Source organism: Montipora capricornis, chromosome 1 (genome assembly GCF_036669925.1).
Source record: "Montipora capricornis isolate CH-2021 chromosome 1, ASM3666992v2, whole genome shotgun sequence".
In the NCBI taxonomy this organism is placed as follows: Eukaryota; Metazoa; Cnidaria; class Anthozoa; order Scleractinia; family Acroporidae; genus Montipora; species Montipora capricornis.
In genome coordinates, this window is record NC_090883.1 from 45,402,738 (window position 1) to 45,412,737 (window position 10,000).

At 41.8% G+C, this 10,000-nt stretch overlaps 1 long non-coding RNA gene across 1 annotated transcript in view; it reads left to right on the forward strand.

Annotated features, from left to right (window-relative positions):
- Window positions 1-8,388: 8,388 nt before the first annotated feature.
- The window catches only part of LOC138046385 (uncharacterized), a 4,279-nt gene continuing 2,667 nt past the window's right edge, over window positions 8,389-10,000 (forward strand). Inside the window, exons 1-2 of the long non-coding RNA XR_011131727.1 lie at window positions 8,389-8,431; window positions 9,174-9,249. This is a non-coding gene — a long non-coding RNA (uncharacterized lncRNA). The remainder of the gene's footprint in view (window positions 8,432-9,173; window positions 9,250-10,000) is intronic.

The window sequence follows — 10,000 nt, forward strand, 5'->3', positions numbered from 1 at the left end:
ATTTTTTGGAAGGAGACTTAATTCAAATCCTACAGTTTTACTTGCTTCGTTAACTCCTTTCATCCAAAAATTACAGGATCAGCCTTAAATCATCCGAAAAACTTATTACAAATCACAGTTCAACAACTTATCATCCTGGGCCAGTTGTTCAGAAACTGGGTTTTAAAACGAGTTTTATCCTCTACTCCCAAATGCTGTTCAAGGCTGATATTCAGAAAAACTTTACATTAGAAGAAGTCAATCTTGAAAAACAAAAATAAGCAAAGGAAACTGTGACCAAAAAGTTGAAAACATGAAACAAAAGTTTACGCTAATCCTGGATTAAGGTAATTGGCTTTCGAACAACCGGGCCCTGTAATCGACGTCTGGTTCTGTAATCCTGGTTTAGTTCCTTGCAAACTGTATAAATTTGCCGTGGCGAAGACAAGAAGACAACATCCGTGCTCTATTTCTCTCAATGCTCAAAAATTCCGTAATTGCGTGTTGTATAGTCCAGTCCAAAGTTCTAATTTTACAATTTCATAATCTTGATTTCAGTAACTTGGTACCAAACGTTCCACAATAACTTGAAATCTCGTTAAGAAAAATCCTTAAATCCAGTAGTCCAGTCCGGATTGAGATCGCCAAAACTCTCTCTATCATCGATTCAAAATTCAACAAAAGCTACAAGTAGTAAATAGTTATCAGAAACTACAACAGTTCGTCCTGATTCTACACTCGAGCTGAACAAAAAACCCAAAAAACCCTTGTCATCGTTTTCGAGAGAACAGACAAACAGCCGAAACTGTTCTGTGCCTGCCCCTTACGGCACTGAAAAAGTACCGTACGTTGTACAATAGTACTTGACCGTAGTCCTTGGCCAAGAAACTAATCTTAGCCAAAAGCCCGAGAAGCGATCAGGATACGGGATAATTAGGTAAAAAAATTGTGGGGATACGGGATTTTTAGTCTGGAGGTGGGGGGGGGGGGGGTAGATTTGAGTAGATACGGGATATTTTTACTGGGTTGCCTATGGCAAACCCAGTCGAGGTCTGCGTTTAGTTTGTTTTTCTTTTTTTCTTTTTTTTAGTTTTTTTTTTTCCGTGTCGGTAAAAGTCTTGCCTGTCACTCCCCTGGTAAGTGGTGTCTTTGTGTATAGAGCCTTCTGGGCGTATTTTCTTAGGATCGAGAGGGTAGTGGAACTGCGTAGATTTCTCTGGTGGACACAGTAGAATCATTAACTTAGCCTGCAATGGCGTCGAAAGTCATGCAACGCGAATGGCGTTTTAGTGGATCCTTAAACAAAATATACCCTTATGGAGCTCAATAATGGAAAGTCAGTTGGATAAACTAGGCATGAATCTCAAAAGCGACGAGTACTGGACCTCGACAACAATCTATCGCCCGTCGAGACGAAATCAAAGTGAGCAGTATTTACCTGAAGTACATGGTAATTTGACACAATTGAGTTTCTTGTCTTCACGCACGCAATGAAATAGGAAGAGGTTTTCGCCTCTAAGAGCAAATATGTTGTTTGTTTCAATAAAATTTTCGCTGGAAAAGGATTCTGTGGTATTTTCTGCCTTTGTGAATTATAATATCATGTTGTGTATTGAATTTTCGAGCTTAAGGTTGAAATGTGATATGGGAGAAGTTTTTTAGTATTGCTCTGTAAGCAGGAAGGGTTCACAGGCCTGTTGGAAGCGTGCTTGAGTTTCAACAAAATGAGCCCCAAAATCAGTGAAAACTTGTGACGCAGATGAATAATAAAGTAGCTGCTATTTCCAAAATGATGGAATTACCTGGTGATAAATAACGTCGTACGTGTCTTGGAGAGTAAATTTTGACTTTGCATAAATAAGAGTTGGGCGATTGTGATCTTTGTTTTGACTTCGCTCATTTCCTTGTCAAACTTTATAACACTTGACAGAAAAAGAAACTTACAAAAACCCGGTATGTTGCCATCATTTGACACAGATGCTTCACTGTTTGGCGAGTAAACATACAGCGGTAACTTAATCACGGCGCCCGCTGAATTCCGGCCAAGTCACTTTCGATTTTGCAATTTACTTGAACGTAGCAAAAATCTCCCAAAATGTTTGTCGCTGATCGTAACTTTTATATTCTATATTCACGGTTCAAAATTAATGTTGTTTTGATGTCGTAAATATTTTATTCTCGATCGACCGTCCGGTTTCTGAAAACTGTGTATCGATAGTTATTTGCTTTTTCATCAATATTTGTTTTGCATAAAGCAAGCTAAAAAGATCTGTACCTTGCTGAGTTCGCATTTGTTAGAGTTAATAGTATTTTCGGTCCGATGCTTCTTTTTTAGGAGGGGTACGTTATTTTGGTCTCCCATCCAAACACTAACCCCGCCCGGCAGGGCTTAACTTCAGTGAACTTTAGTATTAGAAAGCCTTCAGATGCTCAGAGGGCACACTTGTGGTAAAAAGAAGTTGTGAGGGAACTTGAAAATTATCAACATGTCAGCCCAGAAGCCAATGTTTCTCGCTTCTCTTTTATTTGTTATTCTTCAGAGACTGGAATGCTGTATTTCAATACCACACAATTCAGTGCCTTCTGATTTTCTGTAGCACGTACCACAGGCAACCCAGTGTATGCTTCACAGAAGCATCTCGTTTAAAGTAAGAACGCATTGCGTGTGGTAGTGCAGTAACTTGACAGTGTTTTTTTCCATAACTGTCAACTGAGCGGCGTTTTGTTTTTTCCAGGAGATTCAAGTCCTTGCACAATATGTAGCTCTAATAGTACACGACATTGTTTGGTATCGTAAATCATTACGGTGCCATGGTAGACATCTTTGCTATATACCCTCTAAGAAGACATGTGGTTCAGTAAAACACTAAGCCCACAACGCTTGAAGAAAATAACAGGAAATCGAGAAACATTTGGCTTCAAAGCCGATATGTTGATCATTTACAACTTCTTTTTCAGCACAAGCTCAAGCGTGTACTCTGAGCTTCTGACACCTTTCCAAGACCAATGTTACTAAAGTTTTTTTCCCCTTTCCAGCGGGGTTAGTATCTGGATGGGGGACGTTAAAATATGCGACTTTTGCTGTCAGGAACATACGCCCAAAAATTCTATTTTAACGCTCAAAAATGCGAACAAAGCAAGGTACAGATTTTGCTAGCCTGCTTTATGCAAAACAAATATTGACGAAAAAGTAAATAAATATTAATATGTAGTTTTTAAGGAGAGCAGAAGGAACTTTTAGGAAGTGTCGATCGAGAATAAAACAATTTGCCATCAGCGAAAAACATTTCGGGAGATTTTTGTTACGTTCCATCAGAGTTCAATTTTTCTATCGTACTTTTGGTCATACAAGTAAAATCGCAAAATCGGAAGTGACATCGATTTTAGCGGCCGCCTGTGATCAAGTTATACCTTGCGTGTTTACTGACAACTCACGAAACAAAGGATACATCTGTGACAAAATGACGGCATAACACATGGTTTTTGTTAGTGCGTTTTTTTTTCTTTCAAGTGTTATAAAATTCGACGAGATCTATGTGCGAATTTAACATAAAGATCACAATCGTTGATGCTAGTCCAAGTGTCAGCTGAAGTTAAGCTCCTCCGAATGAGGTTAGTACTTGGATGGGGGACGGCTGCGAAGTCCCCGTGACGGCGATAGCTAATTCGTTTTTTTTAAACTTGATTTCATTTTTTCTTGTTTGGCCGTTCAAAGCTATTTTCTTATTTTCTTTCTACGTCAAAACGGCGAACAAACTGGTTCCCAAGAAATATTGGAGTACGTATTCGTTCTATGCAAAATGCTTCTAATGAAGTATTCGTTGTATGCAAAATAATAATGTTCACAGTGGAACACACAAGTACGAAGCAAGATCTAGAAATAGCGTAGAAAATTCTCCTTACCTTTAAAGCTTTCCTTTTTCTCAAAAGAAAAGCATCTGTCCACTTTATCGACTAGTTCATACTTAAGCAATCATGGCGAGCCGAAAGATGTTTGCTTTCACCAATGTGACGGAAGTGTGTCACGGTGGCCGAGTGGTCTAACGCGCTAGCGGAGAAAAATCGTGATGGCTTGGGAAGTATAGGAGTTCTCCTCTGGGCAGGGAAGTAATACCGTAGGGAAGATAAATCAGTCCACCCGATCGGAGATCAATTCAATATCTGTGGGATATGCACATTTGCGACTACCAACAAAAAAAGATTCCAGCCCGGTTTTAAGACGTGGATGCCTTCGGCATTCCACGTAATAAAAAATATTTGTTGGCTTAAGCATTACTTTTCAAAGTTCTGTAACACGTCTTGCGTGTCTTAGGGTGAACAATTCACTTTCTTCTGCCCAAGTTTAAATAAATTTGTCTAAAACAAGACGATCTGTAACTGTCACAATCACACTAGTATAGTTAAAATAAAACTTGATAAATAAAGAATATTCTTTGGATCAATAATTTCTTCTCAAAGTTCTTTGTCAATGATAACAAAAAAATGTTGTAAATCCTTATCTAACAGTATTTACAAACGAATTAAGTCATGTGTTACAGTAGTCCAGAAGATTCTTCTTCGGACAATAATACTGCCAGTTTTTCACTGTAGTCGTGATACATTTTCATACACGCCTTCAACTCAGAAAGCTTGTCCATTGCTTCGGACCCAAGGAGTTCAGCTACCTCTCTTTTATCACGACAGTCGCTGTCAGAGTCGGGATCCGATTGGGTTCTCAACTGCATAGCTTCTTGAAGTTCATTTTCCGCCAGTAATTTTACGATAACTGTAGCGTGATCAGGTGACGTTTCTAGGTGAGAGAGCCTCTCAATGGTCTCCAGGTCGAGCTCAACTTCATCGTCAGAGTCGTCATCTTCGTCTGAATCAGAGACGTCTACATAGTCACTGGAAGGGTCTGCAATAGCTGGCACCAGTTGAAGTTGTTCCATTATGATTTGGTCATTTGGGTCAACGACACTATGGCTTGAAGGTAACAAGTGTGGCTGAGTGGCTGACCCCGGTACCGCTACTATTTGAGGCATAGCTGGTTGCAGATCGCCGTTTGAACCCTTCTGCATCGATTGTTGCGTAACTGCCTGGGTCACTGAATGCATAACTGGTTGCACCATTTGCCGATTCATCTCCAGGGCCGGCGACAATTTTGGCATCATAGGTTTTACTGATTGCTGCGTAAATGACGCACCTTTCACCGATGCCACATCTGGTGAAATCTCTTGCTCTGTACGTCCTTGCATCATGAACTTTTCATCAGATGTCATTTGAACAGACATATCTGCATCTTCCAGCATTACAGAGGTGGGTGCAAATGGTCTTTTGGTGTCCATAAGCTCTGTGAAAGGATTTGCCAGTGGACTAGACGGATTAAACACTTGGTGGGAGACTTTCATAGATTCCGGTGGCACCCAAAGAGCAGATGTTGCTTGCAGACACTTAGCATCCATACCTAGGGGTTCACTAGTGGCGTCGCCATTGCAAGGCAACGTGAATCGATGTCCATATCTTCTTCTGATTGTGCGCATGAGTTCTTTATCAACAATGGTTTTTCGTCTACTGCCATTTCTTCCTCCTTTTGCTGTACCAGTGATTCTTGCTCTTGCACAACTTCCATCTCCTCCAACGTTGCCTGAGCAGTAAATGGTGACTTCATGAACGATGGCATTGAAACTGGGAAGAAACTCCATGATGACTGTCTTTGCTGACTTTTCTGGGCCCTCTCTCCTTGCACTTCTTCCTGTTTTTCGAGTTGTTCATTCGTGTCCATCACTTCGCCTTGTTCTGTAGCTAGTGCCTGTCGCACATGGTACGACCCTGAACCCACCACCATGCCAAATAAACCACCACCTATCACCCCCTCGGATTTTTTAGTCACAGAACCTTGGATATACTCTTCAACCTCCATTGACTCTAGCTGTTCTAGTTTACCTTTATCTCCCGACCGAGATGATCTAGAAGCCTGATCCACCAAACCAAGTTCGTAATTTGACTTATGATCGACAGCATTTTCACAGTTCTTCCTTTTGATATTTCCCTTGGGCATTTCTGTTATCGTCGAATCAACACTGTTTGAAACAAAATGGCTTGTAATTCGTTCATCAGGTGATCTCTTGGGTTGAGTTTCTTGCCAGTTAACTTCAGTTGCATTTTTCCGTTCAGATGACTCAGTCAGTTCCTGTTTTTCATATAGCCGCCTTCCCCGACATCCCACAGTTTTTTCGATATCATCTGACACTTGTGTGGACCTTGTATTTTCGCTGCTCTGTAAGCTCGATTGTTCAGGCGCTTCACTGACTTTAAGAGACGTTATCAGTTTGGAAACTCCCGCACTGTGTGACTCTGCTGTTTGATCTAGGGCTTTTGGGTTAGAACCTAGTTTTACACTTGGCGACAGAAGGGACGCCCTTTGCTTCTCTTTATTTGCTTTCCCTACAGTAGTCTTAACAACTTTCCTGCCGGACAGAGGTGGTGTATGTGTTTCCTTGACCAAGTTTTGAGGCTGCTTTGCAAAACATCCTGGACTATGTGCGCAGCTAACCATCGACGGTTCATTGAACTGTCCCTTTTTTCCCTTCTGAGGGCAAAGTGTTTGAGAAGGAAATTTGTGTCTGGAGGACTTCTTCGAACGACTTTTAACGCCTTGTGTGCTAAGGGGTGTTGGCTGCCTTAGGCAAGACTGGTTGGCTTCGGTCTTATTCAATACTGCATCATTGACAGTCGGAGCCTCTGCAGTTCTTTGTTCTTCCCGCGTAGTGGCATCAAACAGGTAACGAGAAGTTACTTGGCACAATTTGAACTGTACGTGGGAAGAGACTGCTGCAGCTTTAGATTTCGCTGTTGCGATGACATTTGTAATACAACTCAGCAGTGTAAGGTCATTATTGGTTTCTATGATTTCCATCATGCTTTCTGGCTGATCACCTTCCTTCCGAGTTGCCAAGCAGTATAAACAGTTGTCATAAAAATCACAATTCACCATGTCCTGACCTTTGACCCTCGCTATTACTTCGTGGTCTGTGTTGCACGCATTGCGCGGCTTCTCTCCATAGATGTCGTTAAAGAGTTCCCAGTCTTTCTTAACGAATTCCCAAAACGGCCACACAACGAACATAACCATGTACATCATTGCTTTTGCTAAGGCTTCCACGGTCCCACGAGAGCGTTTACCTTGTGAATTAAGTCCGAGGTCAGATGCCTCTTTCTTTACGCTCGCGCTATCCCAAAGAGGGGAGTATACGGCCATCACCAAAGCCTCCACAATACGAGGAAAATGTTGAACTTTTGAGTCACCCTGGAAGTCCAACACCTCTTTTTCGTCATTATCTGCGTTCTCTGTAATCGAGGAGATAGCGGTTTTCTCATTCTGCCGAGTCGTATTCTCGCTTGAGCCCTGCTCATCCCGGTGAGCTGCAGTCGCTGTTTTTTCGCTCTTGTTGCTATCGACAGACCATAATCGCACAGGATACTTAACTGACTTTGTGCTTTGCACGACTTTCTCAGGTTGAAAAGGTCTGCCGGTTGTCAACTTATCTAATGGTGCCCGGCAAATCTCTAATCCTCCGGTGACCCCCTTTCGTTTCCGATTGTCATTCTCAGCTTTACTTAATGGGCATGATACTTTCAAACTGAAGGAACCGTTCTCTGTCATACCACAATTGTCGTTCCTCCTGTCTCCTCCACTTACCGGTGGCATCGTTATTACACAGTAGCCTTTCTTCTGATGAGCAACGTTCTCTTTCTGTTCCGGCGTGGCACCAAAACACCGCCTTACTGGGCTACGATTCCGCTTCCAAAGTGGCGCATACTTTTCCTGTTGGTGAACAATGTCTTTCTTTAAAGTACTAACCCTAACATGTTTGGAGTTCATCATGAAAAGAGTTCCTTTCACACCATTCTTTCTTCGTTGTCTGTTAATCCTTCCTTGCTTGTTGCAAACACTGACAACTCTCTCATCACGAGTCTCAATCTGCGACTGAATCACAATACTACCATGTTTACCGCGTGCGATTACCACGGTATCTTCTTTTTCTTCGTAAGGCTTCTTGCTCTTCTGGACAGAATGTCTTCCATGAAACCTCTTCGTCAACCAAATAAACATCTTTTTCATCAAGATTAAAGAAATCAAAAGAGCAATACTGATTACAGCATTGTAAAGAAAAAACATATCGCACTTCATATCGCAACTCACAGTCTGTCTCAGCTACAATAGACTATCTTTTTGATTCCCGTTTGTGACGACACAGATAACTGTTTCGTCAGTTTACGAATGTTACGCGCGCGCGAACCACCGTTATTCGACCTTGTTACACCACGAATAGTTGAGTTAAAGGACTATTTGCATAGGAGGGGTCGGGGAGATCCTAGATGTGGGGGCATCCTAACAGCCAATGTTTTCTTTATTCAGTGTACAAAAGCGATATGTCTTCCTTGCTTGGAGCTAAGCTGACAGTAGCTGAGGGTAAGACCTTAGTGCTAGTAAGTTTTCCATCCTCGCTTAAACTACTTCCACTTGGAGGATCTTACCACTAGAGACTAGAAAATCAACATGGCGTCTCCCGGGCATTCAGCAACGTCGTTTTACCAATTATAAGGAATTTACGGGAATTCAGTCTTCATGTAAACTTTGCGGAAAGTTTTTTCGCTCTCTACGATCTTCCTGATGCAAGAACATTCCTCCATGCATACAAACAGCCCTTTTCACTGTTAGTTTTTCTCACTTGCATTACAATGTAATCTAACGTTGGTGCGAGTCAATTTCGGGTTAAAACTACAAAATAGCCCGAAATTGCCTCACATACATGCTAAATTACATTGTAATGCAAATGAGAAAAACTAACCGTGAAAAGGGCTATTACTCAGAACGCTCCGCGCCGGTCTGTAGAGCACAACATGGAGGAAGAAGTGGCGTAGACTACACCCTTACTATCGTCTTGTCATAACTGTTTAATTTTTAAATAGTTTTTGCACATTTTAAAGGCGTAGTGACTTGGAATAATTGCTTTGTGATACCATAAGCGCGCAAGAAATTGTCCTTCGTAGCCATCGTCCATTGCCATGTTTATATTGAAAGCTCTCTTTTTTCTGAACGAAGTCGACATACCTAAAACTACGAACTAGAGCCTCAAATTCGTAGTTGGCTTGCACTGTGCTTATGATTAGAGGGGTACTTTTTTGTTACTAGTTCCCCGTTTGTTCTGTAGGTCCTGAGGATTCCTGGACGTGTACATCGACTGCACCCTTCTGGGTTGATATGACCGCCAAAATCGATCCACCATTGTAAGTTTTGGAGTAATTTACTGTTATAACAAATCAAGGGGCTCGAAATTTGGCAATGACGATGGAGATTAAGGTGCAACTAAAGCCCATGACCGGGCGAGTCTGTTTAAAAGTACCCACGTTTACAAGAAAATGCAAAACTACAAAACTGGATTTGGAACCGCTAAGAACTAAACGATTCCGGCAGTAATATTTGTGCAAAAACAAACTCTTATCGATTCCGTGACGGGCCCATGGACTCATCCAATCTCGTCTACTCATCATCATATCGTCGTCATCGTATCTTTATTTACCCTCGGATTTTATAGTAGTTTGGTGTAGCTAATATCTCCGAGCATTTATCCTCCCAACCATGATACACCACAGAAGACAGACCACAACATTGGAACTCCATGCCCTACTATTTGCGATTAATGCTTGTGTGGGCCCTTTGACGCCCCACACGTTTATGAACATTGGAGGGTTGTGAAACGGAGCCTACAGTTTATCATCCTTATCCAAGAGACTAGAGAGTCTAACCATTTTTCAGATGTCATTACAAAGACAGCACTTTCTCCTCAGTTATTTAACACGAGGGTTGGTCTGGCCGGAGTCGAACTCAGTCACGGCCTCCCGCATGGAAGCCTGGTGCTCAACGAACTGAGACACAAGCACAAGCACAAGCGTGAGATAAGCACAAGCGCAAAAAAAAAGGAAAATTTCCTTTTCTTGTGCTTGTGCTTATGCTTATCTTACGCCGGTTCCCACACGA